This window comes from Neodiprion virginianus, chromosome 1, assembly GCF_021901495.1.
Source record: "Neodiprion virginianus isolate iyNeoVirg1 chromosome 1, iyNeoVirg1.1, whole genome shotgun sequence".
Lineage (NCBI taxonomy): Eukaryota > Metazoa > Arthropoda > Insecta > Hymenoptera > Diprionidae > Neodiprion > Neodiprion virginianus.
This window is the reverse complement of record NC_060877.1, coordinates 2218962-2245022: the sequence shown is the minus strand read 5'-3', so window position 1 is coordinate 2245022 and position 26061 is coordinate 2218962. Positions and strand designations below refer to the sequence as shown.

The following is a 26061-nucleotide window of genomic DNA, read 5'->3' as shown; positions in this document are numbered from 1 at the left end:
CCCAGGAATGGACCGGACCGTGGCGAAAGCTCGAGGAAGGTCGGAGTCTGCGCGTCGCGTTGCGACGGCGCCGTGGTCGTCGATCCACCCGAGCTTTCAGCGAGGGCGAGGGCGGTGGCGGAATCCGAGGTTGAGCTGGTGCGGTGAGCTCCGATAGCGAAGGCGGCTGCACTCGGTGTTCGAGTTTCGACCGACTGCGTCGCGACGCTGGTTAAATTCGGGCCGATTTCATGGCGGCTCCCCGTAGAATTTCGCCCCGTATTCACCGCCGTCGCCGTTCTTCTTCCTGTCGTTGTCGTTGTCGTCGTCGTTGCCGCTGTTGCTGCTGTTGCTACTGTTGTTGACGTTGTTGGAAAACACCGCCGATGTTCGTCACCCCCGCGTTTTTCTCCGTCGGGAGAATTTCGAGCATCTTCGTCGCGTAGCGCCGAGGTTTCGCGAGGAGTGCACGGTTCTCGCTCTGCTCGCCGTTTCGCGTACCGAGTCGCGAGATAATCGCGGGTGTTTTATCGTTGGTTTTCACGTGCAGTCACACCGAGCGAGGCTTGAGATTACGCCGGAAATCCCATCACCTTCAGAACGGTGAGTTATTGTCTGTACCCTGCGGCGGATGGTGATCGCTGTGAATCGGGACAGGGCGCGGGTTCCGGTCGCGCAGCGATCGGCTCCTTCGTCCCGAGGAAAAAACCCTCGCCTCGCAACTCCACGTCTATCACCAACCCCCGTTAGTAACACCGTCGAGGACACGTGACCGCGGTATCGAGAGTTTTCATTGTTTACATTTACAAAATACACGTAATTTGGGGGCTGCTTTTTCAGACTCGGCAAGCTCGAGCCGAGCTCAGTTCGACCGCGGTAAAGAGCCGCTGTTAGGCATCGAATCAACGATCCGATGTGACTTTAGAGACTGGCTAATTGTAAGTACGACACGGATACTGCAACGCGGCAGCAGTTGCGGAGCGTTTGTTGTTTAAACACAGCGGCATTTGAAGCAATTGGAACTGGTTCGAGACAATGGGATTGAAACTGGATGTCGGATCGTCGTTTCGCGCCGATTGCAATCGACTCCGATACTTTAGTGACAGGCTTAGCGAAAGTCCGCCGATACGATCGAAAGGCTTCTCTGTATAGAAAATAATCGCGCAAGAGGTTTAAACCACGTTGAATCGCCACAATTATCTGCACGTTCCGTGTAAATCAGGCAGTAAAAAAAGGCGATTAACAGGCAGGAGAAACTAGACGAGGCTGAAGCTAGCAGCCAAACGTTCCAACGTTCGTTCGGATAAGGTTGCGGTCAAGTCCGAAAACCAAAATTTTGCGAAACACCTTCGCAGAGTTACACGGATAAGGCTGAACTGCATTTTCTAAGTTCCAACAAGTTTGGCTGCCAACTCTTGCCGCCGGTTTCACCTTCGCGAAAACGAGCGGCATCGGCCTCCGTTACCCGGTGCACATGGCAGTGAAGGACGCACCTTCGCCGTAATCCCCGTATTGCGCCAACGGCCTGCTTAGCAATTCCGAAAGTGTCTTTGGCGAAAGAGGCGAGTGCTTTTGTGCGAGAGCCGGGTTAAGACTCGGTGCAGCAAGGGAGAAAGGGAGGATGGATGATGCCCCGGAGCCACCGATATCCACCGGGAGGTTCACCCGGTTCGGGGAACTTCCTTCCGGTTTATCCTCTTCCTCTTCTCCAGGAATTGGCACGGAAAGGAAATCCGTACCGACGATGAATTTCAAATCGGACCGAAACGCTGCGAGATGTTTCATGCGAGTTCGAATTTATCGTCCGTATCCGTTCCCCGGTAAACTCCCATCAACGAGATTTTTACCACCTTTCGATATAAGAGTTATTTTAAAAGAAACTTCTGCTCCCGTACTTATACGAGGTGTGTTCAAAAAGTGACGGGAATTTTCATTTTTTTTTTTTCTTTTTGTTGTCTTTATGGAAAAGAATTGCATTCGTTCGTCTACAACAATGTCATGTATAAACCTCCTTCAAAATGGTCCCCATTAAATATTATACACTTATACGCCAGCGCTTTTTCCAATCACCGAAACACTTCTTGAACTCGTTCTTTGGGATGTCATTCAATTCTCTCAGCCATGCCATTTTAACCTCGTCTAGGCTTGCAAAACGACGACCGTTTTAAGGTTCTCTTAATATATTCATACGGAGCCATTTCTGGCGAATATGGAGACTGGGGCATCGTTACGGTGTTTTTTTTTTTTCTTCTTTACCAAAAAAGCAGCTGCAGGAGCAACGAATTCTCGGATCGATTTTCAAAATCATCGATCTTGCCAAAACACATGTAACTTTTTTGACAGCAGACGGTAAACCGAATATCCAATACGTCTAACCACAAATACCAACGCGAAAACGAAGATATCGCGAAAATCGTTCTAACGCAACACGCAACATTATAAAATTCCCGTTATTTTTTTAACACACCTCGTAAAGCGAGAAAAGCCGTGACGGCAACGGGGAGGAAAATTTCTTGCCCGATATCACCTTTCGAAGACGGATCTTGGCTTTCGCGTCAGATTTCACGAACCCAACGCCGGGGTTTCGAAAGAATTCACAACGCGAGGTACTCTCGTTGTTCCACTCACCGAGGGATATCAAATTTGACACGGTTATTGTATCCGCCGATTTGTAACCCTTTCATTCGTTGTCGATCGATACCTATTTGCAGGCAATGTCCTTAGAGATTAACGATATTGTCATTTAGGGACTCTGGAAGCTGAAGAGATTCGATAAAGTTGCGCTGGGTGGGAAAACAACACCCTGTACCCAAACGTACGTGCAAACCCAATTAAAAAACAGAAGCTAAACGACAAGCAAAAAAAAAAAAAAAAAAAAGGTTGATCGGGAGAGCTTAATTTTCCTAGTAAATTGACCGTTTTTCCGAGAGCAAAACGGACAGCATTGTTTGCGCGTACGAACCCGACGACACTCGATAGATTTCAATATCGAACCTTTCCGCGTGTACACGCTTATATGTACGGGAGTTTTTCATTTCCACGAAATTAAACTGTGATCTGCGAACGAAACTTTTTGGTCACACTTCATTTCTCTCGGCGTTACGTTGTATGTTTAAGGTACGGAAATTCAACGTCACGTACCTTAAAGTTATCGGGCAATCGTATTCGAGGCAGGGCGAAGGATCGTCAATCATCCGGCCGGCATTCATCTCAAAGTATAATCTATTGGTTGCATAAGCAGAATATATAGGTATATAACATTCGGTCGGTTTTTCTCTCCTCCCATTTTCCCGCTGTTTTCGTTTTTTCTTTCATTCTTCCTTCGTTTCTTTTTCTCATTCTCCTCTCCACGGAATGGAAATTATTTGCATTCAACTGGTACGATAAGATCCTCCATCGGAAATAATTGCGTTCACTTTCAGCTGAATACACTATTCGCGGTTACAATGCGAACTTTTTCCTTCCTTTTTGCACATTCTTACTTACTACTCACTCGGCGCTTACAGCCAAAGACGCTACATGCTCCTGTACCTACGCAAAAGCGAGATCGTACGATTGATTCTACAATCTACACGCGCATTCTTCAACCTTCGTTGCCGTTTGAGAATCGTTCGTTTCTGTTTAATCGAAAATACCGGCGAGATAGCTCGCTTCGCGGCCCGGGTTTAACGGCTTGAAAAAGTTTCACCTCGCGGTGTAAGCTTGTCGACGAAAGTTTTAAATTAAAAAAAAAATCAGAACGCAACAACTCAAGGACGAAGATCGTTGTTGCGCAAAATCGGCGAGTCGATTGCCTCGATTACTTCGCATTAGGATAAAGACAAAGCGACAAGGTACTCGAATCGGTTAAGGGGTTATATCCGGTCAGGATATTCCAAAAAACGATTATTTCGATTCTTTTTTAATTTCACTTTCGTAACGTACGTATATTCGAGTACATACACAGAAAATTTCACGTACAACCGACAAATATTCTCGAAGTTACGCGCACATTTGCAAAGACGCCACGGAGCGTTTGAAAGTCCTTTTGAAACGTTGAACGGGTTTTTCTTAAAACTATATTTTCAAAGTCGGTAAGCAAGATTTCTCGGAAACGGATGAACCGATCAGCCTCCAATTTTTACACGAGCTTTACGAATATATTTTTCAGTCCTTGATCGAAGGTTTTTTCTCGCCGGTAAATATCTTCCCATTTTATATAAAATATAAGGGGAAAATTTTTATGGAAAATAGAATTTTTTTTCTCTCGGAACAACGACGAGGGAAACCAAAGAACCCCTGAAAATCCCTGATTTTACAACGCCTCGAGCGCTACACGCGCTCTTTTCTAAACTTTGTACAAAACCGGGTTGAAAATCTGCTCCGAAAATAATTGAGCGTTGTTGCAGATGCCTGTGAACGTTGACGAGTATAAAAAGGAAAAATGAAGGCAACATTTTTGTGAAAAAATGTCACGTCACTCGGCGGAGTTACGGTAATCGGTATAAAAATAAGTGAAACAAATTGCGGGAATGGACGGAGTCGACTTCTTGCGGTCTGCGTCGATTATATTTACGCAAGAGATTTGATCAAGCCAGAAATAACCCGATATACGTATACTTCGGGCAGCTTCTTACCGAGGATCTGAGGAAAGTGGACACTGGAGATTACACTCGAGAATCGAAGGACGCGAACATCTGGTGGAAAAGGAAGAGAATAAGCCAAAATAAAGGAGAACAAAAATATCGCGAGGGGAAAGAGAAAGAGAGAAAGAGAGAGAGAGAGAGGCGAGTGTAAAAACAGTGGAATATCGAAAAGGTGGTTGCCGTTGTAGGAGGAGAGAGAGACGAAAAATAAAAGAAGAAGAAAAAGAAGAAGAAGAAGAAGAAGAAGAAGAAGTCTCCTCGAATATCCGCGAACGCCTTCGCCTGCCATCCAAGGATCGAGACGTCAATCGGACGCAGCACTTTGCGAAGCCCCGGATCAGAATCCATTTTAAATTCTCCCCGGAGTCAGGGACGAGTCACTACAGTAGCTGCCATTCGCACACGTGCCCGATACACGCGTGTATGTGTAAGCACACCTACGCTTTACTTGACACGCATTTCTCTTCGTCTCCCAACAGAGACAGACACGCAGGCAGCGTCTTAACGTCGGTGTATATTTATTTTATTTTCCTTTGTTTTCGTTACGTTTCGTTTCGTTTCGTTTCGAATTTTTTCTCCCTCGCTTCTCCACCCTCTCCCATCGCCCAACTTTTTCTTTTCTTTCCTTTTTTTGTTTTTGGTTTTTTTTGGTTTTTTTGACGAGGATGAAATCCAGCAATATTTCTCCAGCGTTCCCCCTTTGTGCTCAAGGGATTGTACGAATATTCCTAAGGGATAAGGAGCGGTGAGAAAGCGCGAGAGCGAAATAGTGCAGGGGGAGGAAGGGATGAAGGAAGGGCCCGGAGGGGGATGAGCGTAAGTTATGACGTCATAAACATCAAGGGCTCGTCTCGAAAGTTGCCGCTTTTTTCATACAGTTATACTCGTTGCATTGTATAACGTGGGTACAAAGGTAAAAAATGTAATGATATGTGTACAAAGCCACGATACGCGGGATATAAAGTGCAAGCGATGTATTACGGGTATCGCGTCGTCTCGATCGCTTCGCGATAAGTGCACCACGTCGATGAAAGCTCAATTTCATTCTCGCTCCCAACACTGAGAAAAATTCAGTAAAACAGGTATCGTTAATAAACTGTTCGAGTGTTGCTGGGATTACGAAAAACGAGTTACGAGTAACCATTTTGCGCTATCGTCGATCCTTTTTTGGTAATTGCAACGCAAAATCAGTTTGTTCGGTTCGCTGTACTTTTTTAATTAACTTTAGTTTTGTGGCTCAGTAAGGAGGCAATCCACATTAATGTCCGATACATATTTCTGTTGGGAATTTAATGTTGCAGAGAAAAGGTATCTTGTAATATTTTGATAACTAGTCTCTTTCAAAAGTTATGCAACGTTAAAGTTGAAATCGTGGAAAAATTCGCTTTTTTCGATATCAACAACGAAAATATTAGACTTGTGAGAAAATATTGTGGATTTTTTTTTTGAAAGGCACTTCAACTGTTATAAAATCGTGTGATTCAATTAGTTTTCAACTTAAGCAAATTAATTTTTTACTCAAAAAAAGGTGATTTTAAAACGAAATTATTTAATTGTCGCGTTCATTAAAATAATTAGCGAGACGACGTATATTTAGGTAAGTTATTTTTTATTACCTACTTAGAGTACCAAAAATTATGACTACATTTTATTCGCTAAATTGATTAGTTTAAAAACACATATTTTCGGTGTTATTCTCGAATTACTTTTGAAAGATTTTACTTATCAAAATATTATAAGCTTTTTTCTAGAGCATTAAATATCCTAGAAAAATATGTATCGAGAATTCATGTACATCGCCTCGTTACCGAGCTGCAAAATTCCGAAACAACTGAAATTATTTTCTCGCGTTAATTGAACGAAAAATGGAAAATTACGTTCAGCAACCGTTAAAAAAATTATTAACGGCTCAAATTGTAACATGCGTCTCATTTCCTCTTCCCAAAACTATTAAAATTGTGAAATTAAAAGAAAAAAAAGAAAACTATCGATTTTTGTGAACCATTTTAATATATATATATATATATCTATATAAATATATGTATACGCGATTGAAAAAATGTTGAATACACGTAGCGAAGAGAAAGCAAATAAATTTAAACAAACGAAGAAGCAAAGGATATTTGATCGGCAGAGGTATCTTGGCGAAATAGCTTGCGGTGGAAAAGATGAAGTTGAATAGACGGGGCTGAAATTATCGGGGAAATTGGGACTCGATTCGGTGTACACGCATAAATTACGAACCCGGTTCGAGTGTCTTGACCCCAAGGTTCTCGGGGTCGAAGCGAGCGTGTAGCGTAATCTGCAAGGTTCGCCCTTGATTTTCGAGAGCTCGCTTTAATTTCGCGGCTCCATCCACTTGGACATTACACGGTCATTTTCGCGCTCCCTCGTCGGCTCCCGAGTTTCGGGCGAACCGGAGACGGTTCGAATCCTTGTTATAATTTAAAACTGACTGCACGTTCGCCGTTTAATTTTCCCTCGGATCGGTGCAGCCGAGCCGTTTATTAGCCGCTGTTGAAAAGCTGCGTGAGCTGCCCGCCGAGCCGAGGATTATATTATAATTATGCGGCTTCTGGACGTACCGAGAGACGATTGGCGAAAATTCGATATTGTGGCGAGGTTTGACCGGCCGCTCGATGGTTGAATCGGGGAAAAATTCGAGGAGGAAAACAGCACCGAGGGTATCAGAATGACCAAAAGTGAAAAATATGTTTCCCGGTTAATCGAGTGTAATCGATTATTTGTTTCACAATCGCTTGTTGTTATTTACGACGCGATACAACATCAATTTATGGGATCCAAGTATCAGTGTCTTACTTAACAAGTATCTGGTTTATACAACAAGTGAAAGTTGAATGTTTTCACCCGATATTGAAAAATATTTCGAATGAAACCGTAAGTCAATAAATAACTTTTCCGCTGTCAAGACTGATAACAAAAATACGAAACAATCGATTATTTTTAGCTCAGTGGGCACGGTTGAGAAGTGTTCGAAGCCTCGGGGGCAAAAATGGGTCCCTCGAAGAGAAGAATTAGGACTAGGGTGATTAAACACGTCTGAAAGATTGGCTGATTTATGCTTACAATTTCGGCCCGAAAGCAAACGACGCCTTTGGCGAGTAAACACGAGCTGCAGGTTTCGATTACGGAGCGTAGAAGGAAGGCGGCCTACCAAAACACGTTTAATTTTCCACCAAAGGTAACCGAGCCTGGATGCTGTTTGTTCCCGAGGTAGGTACGTGTAAACTGTGTTATAACCGCACTCGGGACACTGCGTAACAACGTTGCGTATACAGCTGAAGGGTACGAAGCAAGTGCGTCTCCCAATGCTCGGCTGACGGGCCGGATCCCGCGGGAGAAAAGGGAGCGCCGTATTCTTGCGGCACGTCGAAACTCGCCGTCAGGTATGCGCCCGATGACAAATTGAAGGAGAAAAGGAGAGTAACGAGATCGCCTCGGCGAATTGCGACCTTCCTCCGTTATATACGCGAGCTTTAACGGCATGTAGATCAACCTGCATTCACGATGAGATAATATAAAGTTCGTCGTGGCGAAAGAACCTCCATGAAACTAGATCCCGGCTCCTGGCACCTCCTTCCTTCTCTCCCTCTCTCTCTCTCTCCCGACACTTAGCTTTTAACGAATAGCTACGGCCGGCACGTTAAGGGTGGTTTATTTTTATTGACTGGACGCTAGGAGCGCTAGTGACGTTTGAAATAATAGGTCGCTGGGGTTTACTTGGTTTGAGCAACGCCTCGGGATGGCCTGATTTTCAAACGCGGTAAATGACGACAAAGCGATCGAAAATCGTGCAGACTGGTACACGTATGTGCCCCGTACGTACCATTTCGATCTGGGTCCGACCCTTGACCTCTCGGATTTGGCTCGCGATTTTTTTTAACATTTTTTTCCACGCGGTTTTAATCCTCTACAATTTTTAAAAATCATGAAAATGTTTCAGCAGCTATCCATAGTAAAATGACTTCCTCTTCCAATTTTTTTAACGTTTGGCTTTTCGGAAAAAAGGTCGAAAACAGTAAGAAGGAAAAACTTCTCCGACTCCGGCTCTGAGCTTAAAAATTCTGGTATCTAACACACGATTTTTCAGAATTTTCGTCAGATTTTTAAACTGTGTCGATCAATAACATGGTTTCGAAAAATTGTAGAAAATTAAAACCGTGTGGAAAAAAAATCTAACAAAAAAAGACCGAGTGCCTTTCAAAGTGAGCAAAAGCGTGTAAATAATCGCGGGTTGAATCCGAGAGGTCAAGGAGCTTGCAACGAGTGCGTGAAGTCAATTGACAGCATGGGCACAAAGAAATACCGATAGTGGCGAAGAGTCGAGCGGATACGTTTCGCGCTTTATGCAGTCAGGGGATTTTCAGTACCGCGGTGTTTTGTAAAATAACGTGACACAGCTGGTGAAGCGAAGCGTGAGAATTTAACCAGTGCAACAGTAATGCAACAATATTCCCAACGCAGAGTGCATCCAAATCCCGAAAACATGGTGAAAAGTAGAAACCGTTTGTTAATGTCGATTAAAACTCGTATAATATGGCGCAAAAGTGATTCCAACGTGACGAATAATCATTAAATTTTTTTCAACTTTATCCCACAGAGATTCTTGACGTGTACTGAGTTCCGGACAGTTTATTTTCGACAACAAATGATAACGTCTCCTTGCCTGACGGCATGTTTTCCCTAACACGTTCCATGGATTTTCTCTACTTTGATGCTTCTGACGGACTGCCTCCTTTGACAGCCTTAATTACCTTCGCAGATTGTAACTTTCCTGAAATTCCGAGACTCGTTTGCATGGTGTGAGCCAGTACTTCGAGGCTATCTTCTTCTCGAACCTTTTCTATCCTTATCCGTTTTGACCTGTCACTCAAGTCGTTCCAACTTGACGAAGAACGCCCCTTCGTTTTGAATTGTGAAGAATACAGGCACGTTGAGCCACGCGTAGAATTTATTCAAGAACTTTCTTCCCGCCCTGCTGACTTGTCTCCACTTTTGTATAAACTTTGATACAAATTTAGCAAAGACGTCTTTTGAATTTCGCGACAATTCTACGGATGTTTAAATTTTTTTGATCCATCTGTTTGAACGAGATCTTTTGCCGTGATATTTAGATTTTTTTTTTTAACACCATTTTCACAAATAGGAAAATTACGTTTCTTGCGTGAGAGATTTTTTTTATCATATCATTCGCAGATTCTGCAAGAATTAAAAAACAAAAAGTCTCATGGAAGAATTATTTTCACCAATCTTTTATAAACAATATTTCAGAGGCGAAACCTATGAAAAACTGAAATGAAAGTGGCAAAAACGCAACCAAAAATCATCGCATAATAATTATAACAGAAGTCAAATCGGCAGCTATCTGCACCTAATTTTATAAACATGTTTTAAATAAACGTTTCATCGGCAACTTCCGCTTGATTTCAGAGCTGGATCTTATATGACTTCTGACGCAATATTATTTTCGTTATCACGACTTTTCAGAACGTGACCAAAAAACAAAAAAAAATGACTACGTTCATTGTTCATTTACTATTTGATGCATTGTTATTAAAAATTTCTAGCAACACGTTCAAATCGTACTTTCTTTCTGGAGAAGAATCGATTAAGGTAGGGATCCTTGTCCTTCCTTAAGGGTTACAACACATACTAGATGTACCGCTGTAACTATTCCGATAGTTAAAAATCCCTAGAAAATAACTATTTTTGCCGACTCTTGGCCAGCTTTTAGGGATTTAAGAGCGATGTGCGGCCCAGTGAACTCGGGGTGATTTTCAACGGTCTGTAAAATCAGGAAACAAGTCGATCGGATCCATGCATCCACACCTCGAAATGTGCAGTGGATATGACCCAAAGTGTTAGTGGGGAGATACTTTTGAAACGATTTAGGGGACAAGTACAGCTAGTTTAAAAAAAATTATCGTAGTTCCAAATCGACTCATTTCTTAATCAAAATTATACACTTCACACAAAAAAAATTTTTGGATAAATTTTTTTCATTAAAACTAGGACGACGGATAACTACTCGCACGCTTTGCGTACTTCAAAGCCCTGCATTCGAAAGACGAAGAATGATCCGTCGATGAATGTAAGGTACAATTTGGGCCAAGGGTGTGGAAAAATTATTACGATAGTCGAAACAAATAAAGTTCCTAAAAATTTTGCTCCGATCCGAAATGAAGTTTGATTGAGAAGTAAATCGATTTTGGAGCAGGTTAAATTTTTTCGCAGCAGTTGTACCGCAGATAGCCTCAAGGGGGAACATACGCTAGATACGTCATAAAATTGATTTCTTTTTTCAATATAAAATCATATATAAACACTTGAAAAACATGATCTTAAATGCCCGGAATATAATTTGAAGTATTATTTTTCATTGCAAGTAGCTGTGAAAAAATGTTCCAAAGTGACTCAATTGTGATTCGTATGACTTTAAAAAATGATTAAATATAGCATCGTTCGCTGTAATAAAAAATGCTCAACGTTTAGAAGATATCCACGAAATTCTTCCCTGAATACAATTCTTCAGGGTGAGATGATAATTTGAAAAAGTCAATCATAACCAAGTTTATAAGATAATTCATTGTGAATAATAAGAATATCAAAAAGTTGTTAACAAGTTGTACAAAACTCTGTGCAACAAATCTCCAGTGAAATTATTTTAATTTCGCATAAAATGAATTCATTGATTCGTCTGAATACCTATGAATTTTTTCGGAATTTTTGGCGATTCAGAAAAACCCGTTTTCGAGAATTTAAAAATTTTTTTAAAATGGACCAAAAATCCTGAATTTTTGTAAATGCCTGTACATTACACTGAAGAAGTTTTAGAAGCATAGAACGAATAGTTTCGTAAATACAGCGTTAGAAAATTTCAGAAAACAGTATTATTCATAATCACCTAAAGTTCAAAAAAAAAAAACATCATAGATGTCGAAAAAAATCAATGATCACATTTTACATGAAATAAAATAAAAATACACCATAGATTTGCTTAAACAATGATTGATCAACTTTCTTGCGCTGTTATTATTAAAAACGAATCGTCTCGTCGATTCTTTTTTTTTTTTTTTTATCAGATTTTCATCTCAGCGCGAAGCGTTCGATATTCTCCTCGAGCCGCACTTTTGGCTGTAAATACACGTCCCGCAACACCTCAAGTCCCGGTTGAACGCGGTCCCCACGCCCTCGGTATTCAAAGGCGTCGAATCGTGGTTACAACCGCGATGCATCCCTTTCAGGACGAAGGGTCGAGATCAGTCGGCTGATCGAGTTTCGTAATTCTCGTGGAAATATTCCCACCTATAATACAACGTGTCAGCCGACGACCCACAGCTGGGCCGCTTTTCCGAGGCGAAGTAATTGCATAAGGCGAGTTGTCGGAGTAATAACATCGCCGTCGTTTACGCTCACTCTCTCTCTCTCTCTCTCTCTCTCTCGGCGTTTCGTAGCCGACGACAAAAGCCCGACGCAATTAGCGAAGCCGGCGGAAGACGCGCGGCGAAGCCTTCTCCAGGGAGAATCGGGAACCCGAAGAGGTTCCTTACTCTTCTTCGATCGCCCCGAGTGGACGACGGCTGCTGAGATAGCCGTGATCTCCCGCAGACGGGGATCATCCCGGAGAGAAAGGAGCGGTTAATGGCCCGGTTTAGAGTCGGATTATCCCGTGTACACTCCGCGGCTAATTCTACCGTGAAAAATTGACCCCGCTTATTTTTCGTCCCGCAAACCGGACGGCCAGACGGCCCGAAGCCGGCAAAAAAAGATGCAAAAAACGCCAGGGTCTGCACGAGATCCGCCAAAAACTATCGGCACGCGAAAATTTGTTTTCTCTGGTTAACGCGGTATCGTCGACGCGCTTGAATGATGCTTGTACGGCGATTCGCGCAAAGTACTCTTGGAAAATACAATCTATTTTGTTGTGAGAGGTGCTCCTTACTCCGTATTCGAATTCTAATTTGCCAATGAAACTGTACGAGTCTTTTATTTCCTTCAATATTCAAGTCGAACGACGCGTTTTCACGAAGGCTTCGATCGATTAACGTGAAAAAATGGTGCTTTTCATAAAGCTTATCGCAGTACTATTGTTGTGTTGAATGTAAAAAAAAAGAGTTGTCGTGGAAATTAAGATCGAACGAGTCAGGTACAATCTGATTGTCCTAATAATTAACGATTGATAATTTAATTAATTACGAATTAGGTGGCAACTTGCCTGTTTTTTTCGTGTTTCCTGGGACAAGAGTTGTAGCGTAAGAGGCTTTTTGAAGAATGCCACTCGTCGATGTTGTTTCGAATAAAATCTGGCCACGCATGGAACGTGATTGAATGAAACCGCAGGGTAAATCTTTATTGTGTGTTCATATTTCAAGGAAATCGAAAAATTAACGCTTACTCTTTTAACACTTTTACGCACACATTTTTCTTTACATGCGATTCACTTGAAATTTTCTATACATGGGCTGTTAGTGTCACCGATTGCGAATCTGAAATCGAAATTCTAAAATTCAAAATGGCGGATCCGACATGGCAGACAAACAAAAACGACGAGAAGAAAGATTTTGAAAAAATTCTGTAAAATTTGTTGCTGTGTGTTAAGTTTGTGCAAAAATTGGCATTCGGATTTTCATAGCAGATTGGTAGAAAATGCAGTTTTCGTGGAAAATTAAGAATTTTGACCATTCGTTTAGACGCCTAGACGTGCTATTTTTTCAATAAATAAATAAATAAATTATATATACTTTTTTAGACTTGGAAATATTTCGGGGACCGTGTGGATCCAAAAAACACAAAAGTATACGCTTAATAAATAAAAAGCTGCGTCCCAGCGTGATTTAAAGTGTCAAACAATCGATGTCCCACGTCTCGTTGGGTACCGATGAGCAATTCGGGTTGAAAGTTACGGGAGAGCGGGAAACATCGGGGAATAAGAGAAAGGACGGGCCTTCGGAGACTCCGCGTGGACGTGGACTCTGGAATATGGAACGCGGATCCCGAAGCTCCGCGAGTTCACGTCGCTTGGACTTCTCCCATTTTCCCTCCCGCGGGAAGACTGAGCTAGTCCTCAACCGAAGGTTGTTCCCGGGGGAGTTCCTTAGCCGGAGCGTTTCTTCGCTTACGTAAAGAGCTGGCCGAGGAGAATATGCCGTCGAATATCCTGGTTATTTATTTTCGCGACGTTAGTAATCGCCGATCGAGCGCAGAAACGAATTTTTAAAAATTCAAAGGCGAAAATCAACGCCGGCGGGGAATTAAAGGCAATTTACGAATGAAAATTTGTTAAAGGTTCTGCGGGATCTTTTTTCCCGGATCACCGATACGCGGTGAAATTCAATTACTACCTAATATCGTAGAACAAACGGAAACTTTCGAGGGATGGTAAACTTTATCTCGAGAAACTTTTCTTTCCTGCGGGTAAACATATGTGTGCGAGACTGAAAGAGAAAAGAGAAGGGGGGAACATTTCGAAATCTCCGGGACATTCAGCCCGCTTCGCAATTAGTTAATTAAACTGAAATTGGCCGATGCACGGGTGTTCCCGAAACTCAAACGCTCAAGGGGATAATCACATTTCGTGGTAACAACACTCGAACCGATAGAAGATCTCCGTCATACAAGCTTCAACGTCAGGATATATTGTTCTTTTTCCATGCAAGAAAGAGGGTCCGTCTTACCTTGTCAAAAAGTTGTTCATCTTTATACGGGGGCAGGAATTAATGGACGACGCTGGTAATGTCCTTTATTTCCCTTTTCGTTTTGCTGAACGGACATCGATTTCCTCCCAAGGATAGAAGATTGTAGTACAGATCAGTGTTTTCGGTGTTCGGTACCTCCAGAAGTATCCCGGCTGTTTCTGAAACAGTGAAAACTGCGGGTACATACTAGAATCGGACTTTATTTGCCGGGCAATAAATAAGAGTCGTGAAACGTGTATTTAAACAGAAAATTAAAATTGAAATTAAAACTGAAGTTGTGGAAATAACGCAAGAAGAAAGAAAACAGCAGACACAAAGATAAATAGAAACAAAACGAACGGCAAGTACGAAAAGAGAAAATTGATAAATAGGTAAATAAGTAATTAATTAAACCAACAACGTAAAAATGAGTAAGAATAAGAATACAAGTAAGAACGAGACGAGTTCAATGAGAAGAAAATTGATGAAACAATCGGAGAGAATGGGAATGAAAATTAGAATGACATTTTATTCAAAAAATTAAAACAGTCAACGGCGAATGCACAGCTTTTTGCGCACGCGATGAACGGCTGGCTGTTTGGCGAGGTACGGAAGGGGGTGAAGGGGAGGGGATAAATTCGTCTCGCGTTACGGTTTGACGTTCGAAAGCTCGCAGGATCAATGACAAACTAATTGGGAATTAATAGCCGAGAGATGTATCGTGACTCCGGTGGTTAAAGCCTCGTAACAGGGGCTTCGCCCTCTTCCTTGGAAACATGAATCGGGCGTGAATCATTGTCTAGGCTTGCAGCCAAGCCCGTAAATCTTCATGAAATTTAAAGAAATATCGCTCCGAGGAGAAGCCGAGATTTTTCATTCGAACCGGCCAACGGCGCTGAAGCTGCACGTCCTTCGATTCCTCGACTCGCGGCGAAAACCGAGGGTGCAAAAATACACGCAATTATCTTCCGCCTGCGAACGATATTTTGCGACGTTGCACTTTCGGGTCACACAGGTCTGGAAACAAAAAACCGCGCAGGGTTTTTATACCGTTTTCGCGAAAAGGGTGAAAGAGTGAAACCGAATTTCCCTCCCGACATAAAAATGCGAAAAACCTTTCAAAATTCCGAGTACGTATTTTTTTGGAAACGAAAAATGTCCGTCGGGGTTGAGAAAAAAAAAGAACCATCTTATTCATCTCTCTCTCTCTTCCTCTCTCTCAACTTTTCACCGCCATTGACGAAGAATTTAGCTCGGGGAAAAGATGGCACGCGATTTTGATCCTTGCTTCGCCAATAGACACCCCGAGTTTTACGGACGCGTACTTCGGTCGATAAGTTTCTCGGGGATGCGACACCCACTCCGGGATTCTTATTGGTCCTGAAGGATCTCAGCTGCACAGCGACAGCTCGACAAATGCAGTCTATGTACACAATGTGTCTTTCTCTGGAGAAAATGTCGCTTATCTACTCTCCGCAGAATACACGTTGGATGAAATTTTTCACGAGGGACTGACGGGAGGAAGCTTGGCGCTTCTTTCGTCTTAACGCTTTTTTTCCGGAACGAACGCCCGACAAATTCTTGATTCAAACCTCGAGCCGCTTCCCGTCACCTCGGTCAACCCGCCGTGAATTTTGAACGACGATAAGATTACGCCTGTGAGTAATGTATTTTTCCTTGCAGTCAAATTCCTTGAAACTTGGTATGTAAGTGTCCTCGAGGTCACCGATTTTAAAAATTGCGTCGGATTTGAGAAATCTTCAACATTCGAAATGCCGGATCCGATATGCCGCACTGAAAATGCGAAAGCGATCGGAATGGCTCGAAAATACACACTCGGGAGTTTTTTGCAGCCGCCCAAATACAAGCCCGAAAACCCCCGAGTAATAAATTTCGAGCGAATCGGATCAATTTTTATATTTTCAGTCGAGAAGAAGAAAAGAACGGGATCGAATTCTTGTGCCGTTAATTCACACCCGCTTATATGTGTGTAGAAGAGATGATTCCACCTGATTCCGGGGGTAAAAATATAGAAACACCAAAAAAGCGAAGGGACGCAATATCGAATTTTAAAAAAAAAGGGGAAGCTTTCGATAATATAGAATATAGAATTCCTCTCGATAATATAGAATTGTATACAGATTCTCGATTTTACCGTTCTATGTTTTGACCTTTCTACACATTGTCGACTTTCTATATTCGCAATTTTCTACACTTGGACATTAGACATTTTTAAATTTCATACGACAATTCGATCTAAACGTTCAAAACACGGGTCAATAAATAACAGATCGATGCTCTTTTCGAGATGAGAAGAATGAAATAAAAATCGCAAGACATGCTCCTAGGGAATTCTGAGTTATAGATAAATCGAAGGGCGGAATTGTTGTAAAAAAATTTACTCTCCAAGTGAAAGCAGCTGGTTTTTAGGTACAAACGTCGTCGGAAATATAATATCCGATACTCGACTCTTCGGATTGTCGCGTGATTAACTGCCGCTCGTGATTGATCGGCGCGTCTGTCAGGAGTTCCGAAGATACTGGCGGCAGTTTTGGTAGATCGATGCTGGATAGTGACGAATTACGAGTGAGGAACGAATTTGGGGCTTCTGATCGACGACGCGTTCGCCCTTCATTCCCATCCATTTGCGCAACCGTCACCGAGAAATAAGTTCTTTCATACAAAGAAATATTTTTCTCTGATCCCCTCGTTCGATACCAAGCAAAAATTTGTCAAATAACAATAAACAAATAAATAAATAATAGCTCTTTTCAACTAAAGAAAGTTTTTCTTTTTGAAGAACTTCGTTTTCTAGATCAGACAAAGAAGATCTTCTTCCGAAACTAATTATATTTTTTTCCTTGCGTACTCTTGAAACTAAAAACCAATTCGTTTACGTCAAGCGAAAAAGGTAGAAAACCGTGAATATTTGCCGAACCGCGTTACAATGCGAAACATTTTTTATTAAAGCTGTAAATTTTGTTTCGTTTGATGAAACTCTTCTCGTCAACGAGAATCGAACGAGTGTCTGTATTTATTTTGCCGGAACGTCAATCCCCGATAATAATTGTTCGCCTCGTTATAACGAATGACGCAGAACCGCGGGTGGAATCCAGCCGGTTTTAGGCACACGTCGTTGATTTTATCGCAGATGTGGGAATTCGAATGCCGAATTTACGTCTCCTGCCTGCAGGGTGCGGCATAGAATATGCATGTATCTCGAAATGCGCAAAAGTGCGCAGCCGACAAGCAGATTGGATAAAGATACGCGAGGCCGCATGCCTCGCAATATCTCCTCGTCATAAATTAACAAGGCATCATTCACCCGAGTTACAACCTCCGGCGATATTAATCATCTCTGGCAGCCAACGTTCTACCTGCACGTTTCTTACCATGAACGCCCGTTGCAACAGGTTGAAAATTAGAAAAGAAAGCTTTCCGCTTTACCTGAAATTAACAAAATTTTGGCCGGAAATGATTTCAAATTAACGATGAGTGATTTCGATAACTCCCTTCACTTTTTTACATTATTTTCCGATTTTCAATGATTTTTCGATTAATTTCAATGCCTTCTTTTCGAATAATCACAGAGTTTTATCGCTCTGTGAATTGATTAAACCCCATTTTCGCAACATTCAACCTTTGTTCGAAATTTTTGAATATGAATAAGATGAGCTAATGATAGGATTCCGGTTGTTATTCAATGCTGCGGTCTATAGACGGTAGAAGGTTGTATATTTCCATCAACGTCTTTCATTCGGTAGTTATTCCGTATATAATATGTATGTGTATTCTTTGATAGGTTGCCAAAAACACGTGAAACAGCGGGCAAAAAGGCTCTTTGAGCTTTGAGGTCTGTAGCAGAAGCATTGTGTAGGGAAACTGATTTTTTCTTTTTCTCTCCCTCACCCTCTCAACATCCGTATTGCATGCACGTTTTTCACTTTCCTTTTTCGCTAGTTTTCCTTTCATCCCTGTCGTACACAGCTCTCCGAGGCTGGCGATATTTTAACGAATTCCGTCCCTCGCTCACGGCGACTCATACTTTACGCCTAGCTGTCAATTTTACCGAGGGGTCAGAATTGATTCAGTTTCGATGTTTAGAAGGCCTGATTCGGTCTGTTATTCCCGAAAGAAAAAGAAGAAGACGGAGAGAAGAGAGAAAGAAAAAGGAGAAAACGCTCGACCCGCGTCTCGACCTCCTGTCGAATTTGACGCTGATTGTAAGTCCGTTTTCTCTCGGACAAAAAAATCGTCCTCATCTTACGCACAATAATAATCCTCGCTCTCGAGAATGCAAGAAAACGCGAGCAGGTTAATCAGCTGCTACGTATTGTATATGCATGCATTATACGGTGTATGTACACACGTACAGAGAACCGTCGTAATTTAACTAATTGCACAATTACTTTTATGCCGGCTAATTATTTCCGCGCTTGTTCCAGGTGGTCAATTAATCTGGAGAGTCTAATTCCTGCGCCATATATTGCGGTAAGAGTACGCACATCTGTATACGTATAATACTAAAGCATTGTGTGGAGTGATTTAAAATTTGAATTCTAAGCCATTGCTGTGTATGGCAGGCGAAAATTGTAAGTTTCTCGGCAAGCGAGATAAGGGGAGAAATGTATGTATAGGTTTAGGAGTACGTCTTTCTTTTTTTGTGATTTTCAGGATTTTCATCTGAAATCAATAGGGTTTCGAATTTACTTTGAGGACACATCTTTTTTTTTGTATGAACCCAAACTTGGAGTAATGTCGTTGTTTGAAGTATTTTTTTACAAAATTACGATATTTATTTTAACATATGTACATAATGTGTTCTCAAAGTTTCAATAAATTATATATACATTACTTTTTTGCCAAAAAAAAATTCATGTAAATCAGTGAAAAAAAAACTTAGTCCTAAACCACTTTCTCCCCTTGATGAATGAATTTTAATTCCAATTATCTCGACTATCGCATAGATCGTATTTCGTAATTATTAGATTGTCCAGATTCCTTATCGAAACAAGACGAGGTTCTGCTTTGACTCAATTTTGGAATATTTCGACGCTGGCAGATGCTGAATTAAATTCACCGGCCCTATCCTTCGTATACACACACATACACATATATATATATATATATATATATATATATATATATATATATATATATATATATACGTATATAAGCGATGAATTAATAACGCGTTGAAAAAACTTTCGACGTCTTTTATCGGATCTTTCCGAGTTTACGTGTAGGATAAAAGCGAGAAAACGAGTCACAGAGAAGAAAGAGAGGAAAGAAGGCGAAAAGGAGGAGAAGGAGGAGGAGGAGGAGGGGGAAGAATTAAATTAAATATTTCGCTTCGGAGTATACGAAGGGACAAAAAATGATAATAATAATAAGAACAACAAAAATAACGATAATATCCCTCAGTCCTGCCTTTTTGCCAATCTCTCTAATGACTCTTCATCACCTTCTTAGACGGCGTATTCTCTGCAAGCTTATTTCGTTCCCTATATTGACGATTTAAACGCCCTCGATTGTCTGTCCGCGTCCGTCCGCAGTCTGGTTTCTTTTTTATTAGAGCTGGAAAAAGCAATTATAACGAAAATGCGCGATTATATGTGTATTTACTTACGAAACTTGTGAAGACTGGGAATGAATCGAGTTTAATAATAAACGAAACACCTACGCTTCCGGAGAGTTATTTGATTTCTTAATTAGTTTTTAACTATATGTATATTATACGTAGGTGTACACAGGCACGGAGGACGAGTATTTGGAAGTCAGATCACGGAAGCCGGAACATACCTCCATTTCTCGTTCCAACTTATCCGTCAAACAATTCGTCCAAACAACGGGACAATTAATTGCAGATGAAAGAAAGAAAAAAAAGTAAAAAACAACGAGGGTGAAAAATCTGGAAAGTGAAATTGTAGGAAACCGAGTTCGTTTGTTTTTTTCGGTAATAAAAATACCAAAAAAATCGTAACCGAGAAACGACGTTCGTACGATTAAACGAAGAAATTAAAGCATCTCCCGAACAATCGATATCGTGACCGTTCGATTGTTCGTTTCGGGTGTTCGCCGCGTTCTTATCCCCTTGAATTTCGCCGGCGAACGACTTTTCCGCAATTCGTAACGTCCGAATGATCTCCCGTCGATTCGAACCCTGCACGGAACCGAGTTCGAAGTTGACTCGGTAAATCGGGAGAGGAAGCCGGGAATACGGGGGCGATGATTGCGATCGCGATAATGCCGAGGATGAAGATGAGGGGCGGGGGTTGAAAGGGCACGGTCCGGTGGTCGCAGCCCCTCCAGCGGCCTATTTTCATCACCGCGCTGCATGCGAAGCGCTTGCCCCGCGCGTTTTCCACTCTCGAAAGGAGCTTTTGTTGCGTTCTTTTCATCGTCGCGGTGCCGGATTCAGGCCACGATGCTTACGCCTCGCCCCGTTCGCGAGCGAGCAACGGCAATGCGGACGACGAAACTAACGATTGCACGAAATAATCGATTATTAGTTTTTCACTGTTTGATCAATTTGTGGGATTAAAGCGTCAATTATTGTCATTGTGCTACTTGCTAAGTACCTGTTTCGTGTAACGAGTGAAAGATGAATGAATATTTTCACCGGATGTTGAAAAATATTTTTAACCAAACTATTAAGTATCGAAAAGCTGAAGTGTACGAAATTTTGGGTCCGAATGCACCGTTTAAAAGAAATGCAAGACGATCGATTAATCCATTTATTTTTACCGATTCGATCGAGTCGTGTCCGATTATGTTTTTGGCGACCTTACCGCTAATTAGAAAGTAGGAAGCAGAACGAAATGAAAAAAAGGTAAAATATTGTAAAAGACTCGATTTCAAGTTTAAATTTCGGTGCAATCTCAATTTGCCGGATAATTTCTTCCTCTTCGCATCTCCGATCGTGACTTCTTACGGATTTAGAAAGATACATGCAAATTATTACGTCATCGTCGATCGACGCGTTCGTCTTTTCGAGGTCTGCCCGTGCCGCAGAAGCTCGACTTGAGGTGAAAATTTCACTCGCTAGACCTACGTTGTACACCCTTGCGTATACGATGCATATACGTGTACGTATGCGTGTGTTACATATCCACGTACATTCGCCGGGAATTCGAACCGCGTTTGAGTATTATATTACCAGGAAGGGTTCAAAATGGAAGGTCGGAAGGTCAGCTCGTGAATTACGGATGGCGAAGTGAGCTGGCTGGGCCGCAAAACGATTGAAATTCAGGCGTGTAAAGCTAGCTCGTTGCGAATACGTTTCCCGTACAATAAACCATGAATTTCGCGATACCTGTATGCAGCAATTGTTTCGATTCAAACGAAATCAAACAACGCCGTAGGGGAAATTCTTGTCCTTATTAAAAGCGGATGTCCGAACTCGGGAGGTTTGGGTCCCGTGTACCTAGCTTCGTGGTCTAATGACTTTTCCACCTCTTCCCGAGCGGGTCCGGTAACGATAGCGGCGCGAGAAGAGGATTCTTGGCTTGCATATACTTTGAAACAGTTTCGAGGCGCGTCGTTGATAGCGGCTAATTTGCCCCATAGTTAACCACCCGCGAAGTAGATTCAGGCACGATCTCGCAGCCGAGCCCGAGTCGAGTCATCGATAAGGTGCCTCGATAAGAACTTGGCTTCTCACTTTTATGGACTTTTCTTTTTGAGACCTTCCGATTTGCGATTTTCATTTATAAAAAAAAAAAAAAAATACAAATAACGATTACAGCGCAAAGACTCGTTTCTTCATCGTCTATAAGTTTATATATATATATATATTATGTATGTTGAGGTGTTTCAGGAAAAAAAAATATGCGATTTATCCACCGTATATAGGAAATCCCCTCAAAAGTTTTTTTAGGTTGAAAGAAAGATAAGCGTTTTACGTTACGTGAAAGATCTTGGTCGGTTGATTTTTCAATTTTTTACACTTAGAAAAAGGAAAACAATCTTTTATAGTTGACGGAAAAATATGCAGTATGGCTCAAAAAAATGATCTAAAACGCGTTGTAGTGAAATTCTGATATGGAAGAATCGCAAAAAATTTTTACTTTCATTTTTTATAATATATCTCTATTATATTTCACAAAATATGTTTTACGGCATTTTTTGCAACCCTTCTACATCAGCGTTTCTCTGTCACGCGCTTTCGATAAAGTTTTTTGGAACACACTACGGTTTCTTCTTGTATTCTTCTTGTAAAAATAGTTTTCCCACACCGGAAACCGGTGTTACAGTGCACAGTCTTCTTGAGGCTTATTTTTAGGCTAAGGCAAGCGATTTTTGAATACACCCCCTAGAAAAATTGATAATTTTTTAAATGTGAAACACGGTCTCTAATTTACAGTGTATATCATTGAACCACACGGCGGTTATAATCGGTAAAGATTTTGTGAAAACGCCGGTTAAAGTTCGACCAAGCGGAATTTCAACCGTATAGATAAATGAAACACAGCCGTATACGTATGATGTACACGTACAAGTTTAACGCTGCTGGGAAAAGTTTAACCGACACGCGAATTGCGCCGCGCTTTTGACTCTGCGGTCGGATTTAACAGCGGCGTCCGTAATTTTTGCTCGATCCGTATTACGTTTGATCGAAAATTTTTTTACAGCGAGTATAAAAATCAAATTTCGGATCGGCATTCGCGGGATGATGGGAATTATTTTCTGTATAAGCCGGTAGAAGAGACTGAAAATCAACATCTCACAGCTGACGGGTTTTATAAATTAGCCAATCTAAAGTTACTAAAACTTAGCCGCACTGCGGCGAAGTCTCCATTATGAGTCGAGACTTTTTATTACGGACTCGGGATTAATGACGTCACGGACTATCTTGCCAGACGCACGCGATTTAGTCTGAATTTTCATACTCATTCCGGGTATAAATCGTGAAATAAAGACGTTCGTGTTTACCGTTTTAACTAATTTCTAGTGCAGTTCGTGGATTTCGCTGATTCGCCGCCGCGTAAAAGCTCGCCATTTGCGAAATCCGAGGGTAAACGGGGAGGGCTAGATATGCGAATAATCCAAGATACGGCGTGTTACAGCGATCACCGATCACTTTCAACGAAAACTCCTTCGGCCTAAAGAGTCCCGCGATTCGATATCGACGCCGGAAGTCGCGCGCTATCGGGATGAAAATGCGACGCCGATGAAGGGGGGAGGAGGAGGGATGACTTATCGCGGTTCTGATAAACTGAGTACCGGCTACGTCGAATAAGAATTTTTCCACCAAGTTCCTCTCATCTTCGGGGCAAGAACGAAGCCTCGAGTATCGCGCTATCTCACCTAATGCATTCCCGATGGCCTCTCGAATACGCTTACCTCTACACATACGTACATGTCTGTAGGTACGCAAGCTTTCGAGCCGCCAGTGCTTTCAGCCGCTGTGAAACTTTCGCGGACAAATTACCCAAGAGTCGGCAATTATACCTATGCTCGTGATATACTCGAGGCAGTGCAATTTCACAGCTATGTAAAATGCACAGAATTTTTTCATACCGTTCCTTATAGATTTTCGCTCACTGAAATCGGGAAAAATAGTCGTAAAGTTCCGTCGCTGCGGTTTTTCTTTTTGTTTTCCAACTCGTGTTTGCAGTTTCGTTTAGAGTGGAAACTCCCGTTTAATTCGAAATCTGGGGTTCGGTTCATGATATTAAAAATCCCATGCAAAAGCGATTTTTTACTTCCATTTAACGCGTACTAGAGTCGGATCGAAGAATAAATGTCCGTTTGACTCGAAAAAAATGCCGTCCATACATTCGCCACACGAGCTGTAAGATCTGCTCGACATTTTCTTTTTCCGCGTGTGTGTTTCGGATCGTTGCAGTTGCGGCATTTGCGTTTGCTGCTTTCGTCGCAATTACCGTCTCTTGCGGGCGAGTCTCTACGGGTTATGCTGCGATTTTGCGGGAATGCGTCGCGAAGCTTTGATCGCCCGGCCGCAAGCTCGACCTGCGGAATCTCACCGGAGTGTTTAAGCTCCTCGAAGAGACGTCGGTCGATGCGAAGTGGGCACCCCGTGGCGATGACGGGTTAGGATGCCCATAATACGCGGCCCGACTATTATATCGATTCCGCCCCGGCAGCCAGGGAAACGCTACAACGGACCGAATGATTAGCCATGCACGGTGATCGCGTGCCGCCGCCTTTCGCCCCAAGCAAAATGACCGCTCGCTGCACGAGGACCGACGACTCGGGTTTATAATCGAAAATTATAAGGGGGCTGCGAGAAACTTGTAGGTGCGATCCGGAACGCGGAGAAATAACGACGCGATGACGAAAAGAAGTAGAAGAAGAAAAAAAAAAGAAAACGAACCGAGTCGAATCTGATTGAATGCTAAGAATTTTTACAGCGAGGGGGTGAAGATGAAACAATACGCGGTATCGAACTTTCAAAGCTCAGAGATGTTGGAAAATTTGGAAAAGAATGAATTTCAAATTTGAGAAAATATCCGCATCGTTCGAACGATTCCGACGAATGTTGGTTCGTTTTTTATCCGACATAGAATTTTTCTCGCCGGCTCGGAAGTTGGTGGAAAAAAAAATATTCCGATTTGTAAAATTGCTGTATAATTTACCGCGCATCTTTCGGGAACCTTCTTCTCAGCTATTTCGGAACTTTTCGTTACAGCGTCAATTTTTCAGCATTTTACAATCCAGTCGCTCCGAGGTAAGGTTCCCGCTCGGGTTCGGATTTCAGGGAAAAGGACGCGCGGACCATCCTTCATTTGGATAAGACAAACCGGGCACGACTGCCGGATAAAAAGCAATCTTCCGAGAACGAAGACTGAGACTCGGAGACGGACAGGACGAAGGAACAGGTTTGGAAGTACGCGGTTAGGGGGATGGCGAATCGGGTACAAGGGAAGGACGAGGAGGACGACTCAATTTACCGGACGGTCCTCCTGCAGGATGTGTCATCCTTAATCCGTTGTATCGCTTTTCGTACACGTGTCACTTGGCTTGTCCGTGGAAGAAGAAGAAGGAAATAAAAAGACCGAGTTCTTATCCGGTGTATTCGACCCCCGCGGTTTTTCTCTTGAAAACGAAGTCGGCTTAATTCTGGCAATATCCATTATTTTCCTCGGCTTCGGCGATACAATACTCATGCGTTTCGACCGTCGATTTTCTTTCCTCCGGTAAGCGAGGATGGGATCGATCACCTTAATCGGCGATACGTCTAATTTTCGGGAAAACTAAGGCGCGTGTTGCGAATTCTTACGGATCGCAGAACGGAAACTGGTCCGTTTAATACCTCCGGAAAATTCTTGTTTTCCCCTCCCACCCCATCCCGTATCCGCTGTGGGATTTATTATGAATTATTCAAGCTCGAAGGAAGCCTCCGGAAAGATCGTGTTACAAAAACGTACGACGGCTTATAACGGCGTTAAAGCCCGGCGTTGACGAGGGATTTCTATATCGGCGGTTCCGATGTTGAGTACAGCAGCTTCTGCCTCGTAATTTAAATCCTAATTATTTATCCAGCGGAAACAGATGTTGTTTGAATGTTGAAGGTGGAGCTTTTGAAGGGCAATCGTTGCCACGGCGCGAAAGGAAAGGATAAAAGGGTAAAATTTCTATCAATGTCAGTCCTCCTTCGGCTCGCGACGTGACGTTTTTAAAATCACCAACGTACGCGAGTATCGCACTCTCCTCGTATCTTTCTCTCATCGCGCTGCATCTTCGTATTCCTAATAAATCCCGGTAATAAAGCGATTTATCTTCGGAGGCGAAACACT

At 42.3% G+C, this 26061-nt stretch overlaps 1 protein-coding gene and 1 long non-coding RNA gene across 6 annotated transcripts in view; one reads left to right on the top strand and one right to left on the bottom strand.

The window, feature by feature from the left end:
- LOC124296809 (acetylcholine receptor subunit alpha-like) overlaps positions 1-26061 on the top strand; it is a 59194-nt gene that overhangs the window by 1913 nt on the left and 31220 nt on the right. For 2 of the 4 annotated variants that reach the window (XM_046747198.1, XM_046747201.1), the window contains exon 1: positions 134-582. The exons of 1 other annotated variant lie outside the window; for it this stretch is intronic. The gene's annotated coding sequence lies outside the window, so the exon portion shown is untranslated. Of the gene's footprint in view, positions 1-133; positions 583-18744; positions 18791-26061 lie in introns of those variants that run through there. One more of the 4 variants, XM_046747199.1, reaches the window with a different exon arrangement.
- The window catches only part of LOC124296818 (uncharacterized), a 70444-nt gene that overhangs the window by 15137 nt on the left and 29246 nt on the right, over positions 1-26061 (bottom strand). For both annotated transcript variants that reach the window (XR_006906462.1, XR_006906463.1), the window contains exon 6: positions 14300-14478. This is a non-coding gene — a long non-coding RNA (uncharacterized LOC124296818). The remainder of the gene's footprint in view (positions 1-14299; positions 14479-26061) is intronic.